Here is an 11,707-nt window from a genome sequence, read left to right as displayed (position 1 = left end):
AAAAGACAACCTGCTTCTACCAGTTTTAGGATTTTACTTACAGAATGGTTAATGCAACACCAGTGAAGGCTATGAGCAAATTCGAGACTATTCGTTTTTTGTGTGATCAATATGAAGACTTAAGGCTATGAGCAAATTCGAGACAACCTGCTTCTACCAGTTTTGGAAAATGATACCTGGTTTGCAGCAATTTATCTGCGTTGCAGCAGTAGTGATATTTGAGGGATCGATTTTTTTGTGTGTTCAGCTTCCGTTTAATTAATTAATTAGTGTTTGAATGGTAAGACCAACTTTTAAGAGACTATTTTTGCTAAAGTTTTTGATAAAAAGTACTCCAACTAGTTCTTTAAATGGTTACGTAGTGATATTATAATTTGGGTTTGTCGTTTTTTAAAGATAAAAAACAAAAACGATTATATATGATAATTTAGAGAGAGAGAGAAGTTAGAAAAACTCTTGGAGATTTTTGCAGATACTTTAAGGTTAATTGTGTCGTTTAGTCCTACACATACATCACACGTTTTGACAATTTAAATGGCTGGAAAAGCGTTGTAATGGACAAAGAAATGTGATTAGACCGGCTAAACGACCGTTTAATTGGCACCTAACACATTGGAATTTCAACATATGAGAGGAGTGAGATTTAGTTTCCTTCCCTAATCTTTTTTGTTTGATAAATACACGCTTTTATAAGAATAATTATGTATCCTCAGAGTAACTCCAAAAGATAGTCAGATCGTTTTGTAAGGTAAATTGGGTTATTACTAAAAGGAAAACGTCTCCAATAGACTATAAATGACTCTTCAAATTTAGTACCTCTTTATACACTTTACTCTATTTTTTGACAGCGCCCTGTTAGAACTTAGAATAGTCTGCTTTTCTTTTGAATAATCTATTTTAGAGAGTAGTTAAGTCAATAAATTTGACTAATGTTTTTTATAATCTCTTGGAGTTGCTCTTACTACATATCAGATTTTGTACGCACATAAACATGTATACTTTACCGATGTTATATAAAGTTGTTTAGTTTGTTTAACTTCAATGCAATATCATCTATACACTATTATAGGACGAGTCAACATCCTATCCCATCTTTTATTTTAAAGTAGAGAATGTAATGATTACTGTAGAATAATAATAATAATAATAATAATAATAATAATAATAATTTTATGATGATTTTTAATCTTGAATACGATGTCTTTTATGGCATCATTGAATTTTGAAAACAATTCAACCTATACATACAAATCAGGTTCTAAAAGCAAGGGATCGAACAAACTGAGGGAATACATTTCCGCATTGACGTCTTAATTATAAAGATTATTTTGAGTTTTGACGTGTAAAACAAATTTAGAAAGTTTGTAAATTTGTAGAAGAAATAAAGAAACAGAAATACAAAGTTTGTAAAAGAAATAGCAAGCACACGTACATGCATGGTTGTTTTGACGTCTAAAATAAATTTACAAAGTTTGTAAAAGAAAAAGAAACAAAAATACAAACTGCGCCACGTCGTGTACACGCAGAGCGGGCAATACAATACGTACATGCATATGGTCTGTCGGCATCTTTTCACGTAGACGCAAGATTCGACTCTGATCAATCAGCATTTCAAGATATATCACCTATTTATCTTTTCACGTAGATAGATAGTAGATCGATCGTTTCACAGGTCAAAATTCTGTTGTCAAACTTATCTGGAAAAGGTGTATATAAACACCTCGCTAGCTAGCGCTAGCTACCTGCCTGTCCGTGCAAAACTATTAAGCGCAGCTAGCCGATAAACCATCACCTGCATCGTCCCCGGCGACGAGAGAACGTACGCTAGCCGGCCGTCACCACCTGGAGATCGGAGATCGGTGGCATATGGCCGCCAACGACCACGTCTTCCGGGCCACCAACGAGGCATCCGTCGCCCTCCTGCGCAGCCTCCGCGCCGGAACCGTCGACCAGAGATTCAAAGCCTTCATCCACCACGCGGACGTCTACACCGCTGCCCCTGAGGAGCTGGTCGCCGGCCTGGAGCCGGTGCCGGGCACCAACGTGACGGAGGACGGGTACAACAGACAGTGGTACATATACTGTCCAAAGCGATACAAGAACGGCGAGGGAAGGACCAGCGGGCACAGGCTGCGCGCGGTGGAGACCGCCGGGACGTGCTGGCACTCGGAGACTGGCCCGAAGTCCATGCAGGGCTTGCCCGGCGCCACGGTCTGCAGCCTATCCTACGGCCACAAGGAGAAGGAGGACGAGGGGACGTCAGGTCGGCATCGCTTCCACCGAATGGGATGGAGGATGTTCGAGTACGACGACACCCAGGGCGGCGGCGGCGACCACGTGCTGTGCAAGGTGCACCGTTCGTCCTCGTCTCAGGCCAAGAACAAGTCCAAGGCCAAGAGGACGGCGACAGGCGATCACCCAGAGGCGCCGCCAACTAAGGTGATCCACGACGTGCAGGTCGAGATGCAGGACCCCGCCGACGCCATCTTCACCGGTGCTTACCCGACGATGGATGATCCCCTGCTGATGGTCAGAGGCGAGGAGGCATCAGAGGCGGAGCACGGTGGCGACTTGGGCAAGTTCAACGTCGGTGACTTGCTCAACATCGACAATGTCGATTGGAAAGCTTTGCTAGACAATGTCGATGGGAAGCAGCAGCAACAACAACCATGCGCTGAGCCAGCCAAGCAGAGCAGCGTGCAGGTGCAGGTGGACCCCGCCGCCACTTTGATGCCCTCCAATGTTCATGGTCATGAACAAGGCGGGGATTCCATGATGGTCGGAGGCGAGGAAGAACAGCGTCGACGCATTGAGGAGCAGGTCAGCGTCGACGACTTGCTCGACGTCAACAATGTCGATTGGAAAGCTTTGCTAGATATGCTAGAAGACGATAAGGAGCAGGGGCTGCCGCTGCAGCAGCAGCCATACGCTGAGCCGGCGGCCGAGCAGAGCCAGAGCAGCAGGATCGAGGACCCGGCCGTGCCACCCGTTTGAAAACACAATACGCTTCTCTGCTGATTGTAAACACTTTACACGGACATTAAATATCATCTTGTCTTGAACCAAAGAAATATAATTATGCATGGTTGTTTTACTTTATTAATATTTATGATCAGTGATTTATGTTATTCATATAATTGTTCATCAGATCTAGTGTAGCGTCAATCTTTTGCAGTTAGCTGTTGTGTTGTTATGTCAGACAAGTGGATGCTTGTCGGAGATTGCCGGAGTTTCAGCCACTGCCTTGGCCGCCGGCGAGCTCTCAACTACAACACGTGGGGGCTTTTGAAACATTCTGTAGCTTAAGTTTGTAATTCATATATAAATGTGACAAGTGAACTATATACTTACGGAGGAAAGGGACGAATGTCTGGAACTGTCCTATTTTGGTTTATTCTACCGGATCCTGCCATTGATCTTGTAGGACCAATCATGACATTATTGCAAAGAAAACATCATTAAAAGGATTAAATGACAAAGTCCCTCTGTCAAACAAATAGATTTCTTTTACATCATAATGAAATTACAAGAAACTATTTTGTAGAAAGTGTAGACTCTATCTACGTCTTTGTTCTTTAAGAAACCTAGCATCAAATTGAAGATTTTTCATATAACAATATTTAAAGTTAAATCATAAAATGTAACATAATATGTCTCATATGTTTATCTACATCTTGTGACAGTTGCTGGTGAATAATAGGACAGCAAGCGCCAGTGAAATAGTAAGTACACATTTGCGTCCACCGACAGTAATGAAATGGCATGTAGTCAAAGCTCACGCACCAATAATTTTTTAGGTTGCTTCAGCACTTCATGACAATTGCAAAGCTGTTCTTGTTGGCGAAAAGACTTTTGGCAAGGTTTGAACCACCCAAAAGAGGATATTGTGACGTTTTCTTTCCCTATGATCAACAGGATTATATTATGCCCTTTTTGTGTCTGGTAACTCATGTCTAGGGTGATGCAGGGCTTAATCCAATCTGTATTTGAACTTCATGATGGTTCTGGTATTGTCGTCACAGTTGGCAAATACATGACACCAAACCACAAGGATATCAATGGGAATGGAATAGAACCGGATTACAATCGTCTTCCTGGTACTCTAAGAAAACGCCAGATTTCTTTTGTGGCAATTGAATTCTGCAATGTAATTCCCGTTTGCTGGTTTCCCTTTTGTGGCAGATTTCAATGAAGCCAGAGGTTACCTTTCACGATGCGGAACAAATAAAGCGGATGCTCTGCCTGACTACTACACGACCCTCCATGTCGCGCGCGCTGATACGATAAGCAGCGTATCGGCGAGCGTCGATACAGCCTCTACAGCACAGGGCGAGCATGTTGCTGGTGGCCTCTGCGGCATGGTGCAAGAAATATAGTACACGTGGCGCTCACCATATAGTGTATTGCAATTTAATGGAACATCGGTGCTAATAATAAATCAAAAGATACTTTGCTTGCAATTTATGGTCTTTTCTGACTATCAGTACACACAAACGTTTATATGGTGCATTTTGTCACCAAGCATTGCCTTAAATTAGTTCAATGTTTTTCCTCACAAAGTAATGCACCATTTTCTATGGAATGGATCAGTGCTACCTAGATTTGGATAAGAAATACGAAACAATGTATTGGTTAATATGATAATAATATAGATTAGATAAAAATAAATATCAATACATTCACTTTCTACAATCAGTTTTCTACTTTTATTTTTGTATGGCTGGAAAGCAACTGAAGATTTTTCAATTTATATTCCACAGTATCATTTACTGAACGTCATACTGACGTGTTCGTTATTTCCAGAACAAGGCCATCTCAGATAAAAGTAGATGTAGCTTTCATAGGACTTAGTTCCAGCAAAGCAAAGGTTGGCAGTGCACCAAACAATAGCGTTTATACTTCATTCTTATGGATTGGAGAAGCCTATGCAACATGTCAAGCCAGATGACATGCAGATGAGAAGGTTCTGCATCAATAGAAACCAGAGAAAAATCTGTATGTGTCTGTATGACATCTCAGATAAAGCCTGATGATCAGCATGATGAAAGGTGGGGAGTTCTATAGCTGGTTTAAGCTGGAGCTAGCTTCTGAAGTCCGGTCAGGTGTTTGTATGTGTTGCCCTTTTGTATTTCATTTCATGTTATTTGTTCCTTGAACTGTACTTGGTCGTACTTGTGAATAAATATTTTAGCATGGTTGTTCGACTTCTTATAATGTTTATTCGACATCAGTTCATGATATTAGTGTTACATGATATTTTATCATATGAATTTTGAATATCATAGTGATGTTTATCGTTCCGTATCTATATTTTATACTAATCTTTAACTCTCGTGGCAACGCACGAGCACACACCTAGTCTCACTTAAGGGTGTTTCACTTTGTATTGAACTGTAGACATAGAAAGAAGAATTAAGAGAAGCGAAGAAGAATGAAGTTGCGCAGGTGCAAGTGCACCGTACAGAAAGCATACTACCAGCTAATCCTTTCAACTATCATTTAGCATCAACCTCTATATACCGGAAGCATGCTTGTATATAAACTTCATACCCCAATAAATACCCCTAATACACACAAATTTGTCATGTCCATATATATTAGTTGGAATTTTAATTTAAATTTGTTCTCAATACAATTCATTCGCTTTTACAATTTGGTAATAGACATGACATAACAAAACATGTTCAAACTGTAATAGTAGAACAGGTCATTCAAATATTCAATATAATAAAAGAAATAGTATTAAGAACACAAAATGAAAGCATGAAAGCACTAACCAAAGTTTTGTTGGACAATACAGAGCTGCAAAGATGGGTACAGAAATTGAGGCGAACACAATTCCGAATTTCCCTGGATAGTCACAACGACCCATGATTATTATAGAAAACATAAGTATTCACATTCTGAGAAAAGAAACTGGTATTCTCTATCAGAATTTTCATAGCAACGCCAAACTAAGATGACAGAACTGCTATACAATGATGACAGAACTGCTATACAATGTTAAATGTTGATGAGAAAACACAATGGTAAGTAGGTAAAAACTATAGGAACATATTCAAAGATCCTTCTCAATTCGGATGCAGCGACACAACACACTACATGTTTTGAGAAACTAATCATTGCTATTTGCTAGCTCGGTAATGAACAAAATATTTGAAATAAACACAAACTGACCAGGTGAGCAGAAAGGCAAGTCGAAGAGAACATCATATTAAGGTTACTGAATCAATGATAATCCCACTCGCTCCCATAATAATCTTAGATTAGGTTACATAATAAGATGTTTCATAGTTTTGCTCATCAATATTTAACATTCATCAAAGCTGATAATACTTGTTATTTTGCTAATGGACAAAGAAAACTACAGAAGCATTTTGTTTGTCCACCTAAATTTAGTAAACAGTACAAAGAAGATTGTGTGCCAAGCAAAGAACTACATATCCATAAATGGACCGCCTAGATGTCTGGGATCAGCAATAAAGTATATTACTCTATAATTTCCAAAATTCAAAGGTAGACATAATTCATGGAAAGACAGTATACTGGAAGCAACACGAGGTTGTAAAAGACAGATGCTCCATACTTGTGTGCACAAGAAGAAAAAGGCAACACGGATGCTTGAGAGTCTGCACTGCTTGGGATTAACTCTGAGAAAAACAAAATGGTAATTAGAGAAGCAAAGATTAACTCTAAGAAAACACAATGGTAAGTAGGTAACAACTATAGGAACATATTCAAAGATCCTTCTCAATTCGGATGCAACGACACAACACACTACATGTTTTGAGAAACTAATCATTGCTATTTGCTAGCTCGGTAATGAACAAAATATTTGAAATAAACACAAACTGACCAGGAAAGCACGTAGTTTAAGTATGGCGTTGAAAGCAAATAAAACTGGATAACTTAAATTGTTCAATCATGATATATTGCATTGGTGCCTAGTTTTGAATGGTCAGCTTCTTACCAAACAAAGTCTGCTGATATGGAGTAGTGCAACAGTACAAGTAACCCTGACCGCGGTAAGCAGCCAAGTTACCACTAAGAAACAACGAAAATGATACTCCAAAGACCATGCATTAGATTTTAGGACAATTGGTTGCTGGATCCAAAGGCCATACACCAGATTTCCAGGAAAGCACGTAGTTTAAGTATGGCGTTGAAAGCAAATAAAACTGAAATGTGCTGAAGTTTACCTTTTTTTTAATTCATCGCTAAAAAGTAGTGCATCGATAGAATTTCGCATGTGCAGTTTGAATTAGACACCAATAATTGTGCACCAAAGCAAGTAGAGGCACACAGAGATGACGAAATGTGCTGAAGAAGAAAAAAGAAAGATAGCACTTGTTGAACTCTGTAATTTCGTTACTTTGGTAATGAAATACGGTTTTGATCGGTCTTAAAAAAGAGTCTTTTTGCAATTGTGAGCTCATGAAACATTAACTCAGATTGCTGATTTATACCAGTAGACAGTTTGACAGGTCAAGCTATCAAGAGCAGTGATCACTTCCACAGTTTGAAAAGGTAAGACTTGACCGAGCCAACTAACTCTAGGAGTGAGTCGAATTAGTAAAAATGACTTAAAAATCAAGATATCCCCTTTCCTACATCTAGTAACCTAAACTAAAGCATGAAACACAATTTATGAAAGGGTCAAACATTATATATCACCACTCAGAAACAGGGGCACAGGACTAAGGAAATATAGTACGAGGATGCTAAACAAAGTAATAAGCATGGAAAAATAAGCAAGCAACAGCCTAGAGAACTATATGACCTGCAATGCAAGGCACAGAGTGGTTCTTTCATCGTGTGGTTTGTATATCGTACCACCAAATGCAGGAATGATGGAATTACCATACACAGCCTAGAGAATCGCTCTACCAGTCTTGATTCTAAATAAAAAAACTACCTTACTCCTCAAGCGGGAGAGACCGGTCGTGGAGCAACTCGTCGTCGATCTTCACTACTCCCCTTGTAGCCTGCGCAGTCCCGGTTGTCGGCCGAGCAAGCCCCTCCTCGCCTCTGCTGAGCGCCCCCTCGGTCCACTGCAGGCGCGCTCGGACACTGTAGAGGCCCGGCGCGGCGGCGTGGTACAGGAACCCGACTCTGGTGAAAACGCGTGCTCGGACGAGATAGAGTCCACACATGCTCCCGGTTTATCTTCATCGAGCTCTATAAGGTGTCTGAGGAAGTGGAGGTCGTGGGGAGGAAGCATGCAGTAGTGGACGACGTGGGGACTGTAGAGGGGGAGACGGTTGCACGAACTGTGCGGGGGTGGGGACGGTAGAGGCCGCACAAATGGGGATGGCGCAGGGCTGGAGGTTGCCGGCGGGATAGAAGATGGAACGGCGGTGGTAGAGCGGCGGTGGTGAAGCGGCGGTGGTGGAGCGGCGGTTGCGCTGGACACTGGAGGCCGCGTCCGCAACGAAGGCGAACAAGAGGGCGGCGGCGCAAGGTGAAAGGGAATTAGGCTTACACCTAGTTCCTATATAATTTTGGTGGTTGAATTGCCCAACACAAATCTTTGGACTAACTAGTTTGCTCTAGATTGAATGTTCTACAGGTGTCAAAGGTTCATCTATAGCGATACTAATTCGACTGTCCGGAATACCGTAGATTATTCCGGACAGGAGAAGCTTTTTGGAAAAACAGGCCAAGCGCGGACCGTCCGGGCCCCTGCCGCGGACCGTCCGCGACACATGGATGACCCTCGGACAGAACCAATGCAAAAACACAAGTTTCCACTACAGACTGTCCGGAGGAAAAGCGAAGACCGTCCGAGCTCTTGCGCGGACCGTCCGGCCTCAGGCGCGGACCGTCCGGTCGGTAAGAAACCGAAAAACCCGAAGGTAACGGGTTCGGAGAAATGAATTTTAGCGGCCTCGCGGACCGTCCGGGCCAGGCGGGCGGACCGTCCGCGACTGGCTCTGTCTGACATCTGACGTCGCATTAAATGCAATATAGCCGTTGATATAGCCGTTACTGCTGACCGTTGCATCTTCAGCCGTTGATCTACAGGGGCGGACCGTCCGCACCAGGAGAGCGGACCGTCCGCGCTCAGCAGAAAGGCCCAACGGCTAGGAAGTGGTTGGTGGCTATAAATACAACCCCAACCACCTCCATTCAATCCATCCAAGCATTCCAACCTTCAACATTCAATACAAGAGCTAGCAATCCATTCCAAGACACATTCAAAGCCTCCATCTCTCCAAGTTTCACAATTGAGAAAAGAGATCATTAGTGATTAGTGGCTTGAGAGAGAAAGTGATCCGTGTGTCATTTGTCGCTCTTGTTGCTTGGCTTTTTAATCGTGCTTTCTTGATTCCTTCTTTGCAATCAAACTCACTTGTAATTGAGGCAAGAGACACCAAACTTGTGGTGGTCCTTGTGGGAACTTTGTGTTCCGAGTGATTGAGAAGAGAAAGCTCACTCGATCCGTGGATCGTTTGAGAGAGGGAAGGGTTGAAAGAGACCCGGCCTTTGTGGCCTCCTCAACGGGGAGTAGGTTTGCAAAAACCGAACCTCGGTAAAACAAATCCGCGTGTCACACTCTCCATTTGGTTGCGATTTGTTTTGCGCCCTCTCTTGCGGACTCATTTATTATTACTAACGCTAACCACGACTTGTAGTTGTGTTTATATTTGTAAATTTCAGTTTCGCCCTATTCACCCCCCCCTCTAGGCGACTATCAATTGGTATCAGAGCCCGGTGCTTCATTAGAGCCTAACCGCTCGAAGTAATGTCGGGAGATCACGCCAAGAAGGAGATGGAGACCGGCGACGACAAGCCCACTACAAGCCAAGGGAGCACTTCATCTTCATCGGAAGAGTCCCGCACCAAGAGAAGAGAGAAGAAGAAGAAATCCTCCAAGCGGAAGGAGAAAAGATCTTCCTCTTCTCACCATAAGGAGAAGAAGGAAAAATCTTCTCACAAGCCGCATCGGAGTGGGGACAAGCACAAAAGGATGAGGAAGGTGGTCTTCTACGAGACCGACACTTCATCGACCTCCACCTCCGGCTCCGACGCGGCGTCCGTCACTTCTAAACGCCAAGAGCGTAAGAAGTATAGTAAGATCCCCCTACGCTACCCTCGCGTTCCTAAACATACACCTTTACTTTCCGTCCCATTAGGCAAACCACCAACTTTTAATGGTGAAGATTATGCTATGTGGAGTAATTTGATGCAATTTCATCTAACCTCTCTCCACAAAAGATTATGGGATGTTGTTGAGTATGGTGTACAGGTACCATCCGTAGGGGATGAGGACTACGACACGGACGAAGTGGCCCAAATCGAGCACTTCAACTCTCAAGCCACAACCATTCTCCTTGCCTCTTTAAGCAAGGAGGAATACAACAAAGTACAAGGGTTGAAGAACGCCAAGGAGATTTGGGACCTACTCAAGACGGCGCATGAGGGTGATGAACTCACCAAGATCACCAAGCGGGAAACGATCGAGGGGGAGCTCGGTCGCTTCCGTCTTCGCCAAGGGGAGGAGCCACAAGACATGTACAACCGGCTCAAGACCTTGGTGAACCAAGTGCGCAACCTCGGGAGCACAAAATGGGATGACCACGAAGTGGTTAAGGTTATTCTGAGAGCCCTTATTTTCCTTAACCCTACTCAAGTACAATTAATTCGTGGCAATCCTAGATATACACAAATGACCCCCGAGGAAGTCATCGGGAATTTTGTTAGTTTTGAATGCATGATTAAGGGCTCCAAGAAGATCAACGAGCTTGATGAGCCTTCCACATCCGAGGCGCAACCCGTGGCCTTCAAGGCAACGGAGGAGAAGAAGGAGGAGTCTACACCAAGTAGACAACCAATTGACGCCTCCAAGCTCGACAACGAGGAGATGGCCTTAATCATCAAAAGCTTCTGGCAAATCCTCAAGCAACGGAAGGGGAAGGACTACAAATCCCGTTCCAAGAAGGTTTGCTACAAGTGTGGTAAGCCCGGTCACTTTATTGCTAAATGTCCATTATCAAGTGATAGTGACAGGGACAACGACAAGAAGGGCAAGAGGAAGGAGAAGAAAAAGTACTACAAGAAGAAGGGCGGCGATGCCCATGTTTGTCGGGAGTGGGACTCCGACGAAAGCTCAAGCGACTCCTCCGACGACGAGGACGCCGCCAACATCGCCATCACCAAAGGCCTTCTCTTCCCCAACGTCGGCCACAAGTGTCTCATGGCCAAGGACGGCAAAAGGAAGGTAAAATCAAGGTCCTCCACTAAATATGAAACATCTAGTGATGAGGATGATGATAAAAATGAGGAAGATAACTTGCGTATTCTTTTTGCCAACCTTAACATGGAACAAAAAGAAAAATTAAATGAGCTAATTAGTGCTATCCATGAAAAGGATGATCTCTTGGACTCCCAAGAGGACTTCCTAATCAAGGAAAACAAGAAACATGTTAAGATTAAAAATGCTTATGCTCTAGAAAGAGAAAAATGTGAAAAATTATCTAGTGAGCTAAGCACTTGCCATGAGATTTTAGACAACCTTAGAAATGAAAATGCTAATTTGTTGGCTAAGGTTGATTCTCATGTTTGCATTGATCCTAGAAATGATGATGTTGATTTGCTTGCTAGGATTGATGAATTGAATGCTTCCATCGCTAGCCTTAGAAATGAGAATGAGAAATTAATTGCTAAGGCTAAGAATTTTGATGTTTGCAATACTACTATTTCTGAC

At 42.8% G+C, this 11,707-nt stretch overlaps 1 long non-coding RNA gene across 1 annotated transcript; it reads left to right on the top strand.

The window, feature by feature from the left end:
* Positions 1–3,361: 3,361 nt before the first annotated feature.
* LOC118473538 (uncharacterized) lies at positions 3,362–4,319 on the top strand. The gene is made up of 3 exons (XR_004853102.1): positions 3,362–3,722; positions 3,798–4,097; positions 4,183–4,319. It is a non-coding gene; the product is annotated as an uncharacterized lncRNA (long non-coding RNA).
* Positions 4,320–11,707: the final 7,388 nt, after the last annotated feature.

Source organism: Zea mays, chromosome 10 (genome assembly GCF_902167145.1).
Source record: "Zea mays cultivar B73 chromosome 10, Zm-B73-REFERENCE-NAM-5.0, whole genome shotgun sequence".
Classification (NCBI taxonomy): domain Eukaryota; kingdom Viridiplantae; phylum Streptophyta; class Magnoliopsida; order Poales; family Poaceae; genus Zea; species Zea mays.
This window is presented reverse-complemented; position numbering and strand designations above follow the sequence as displayed.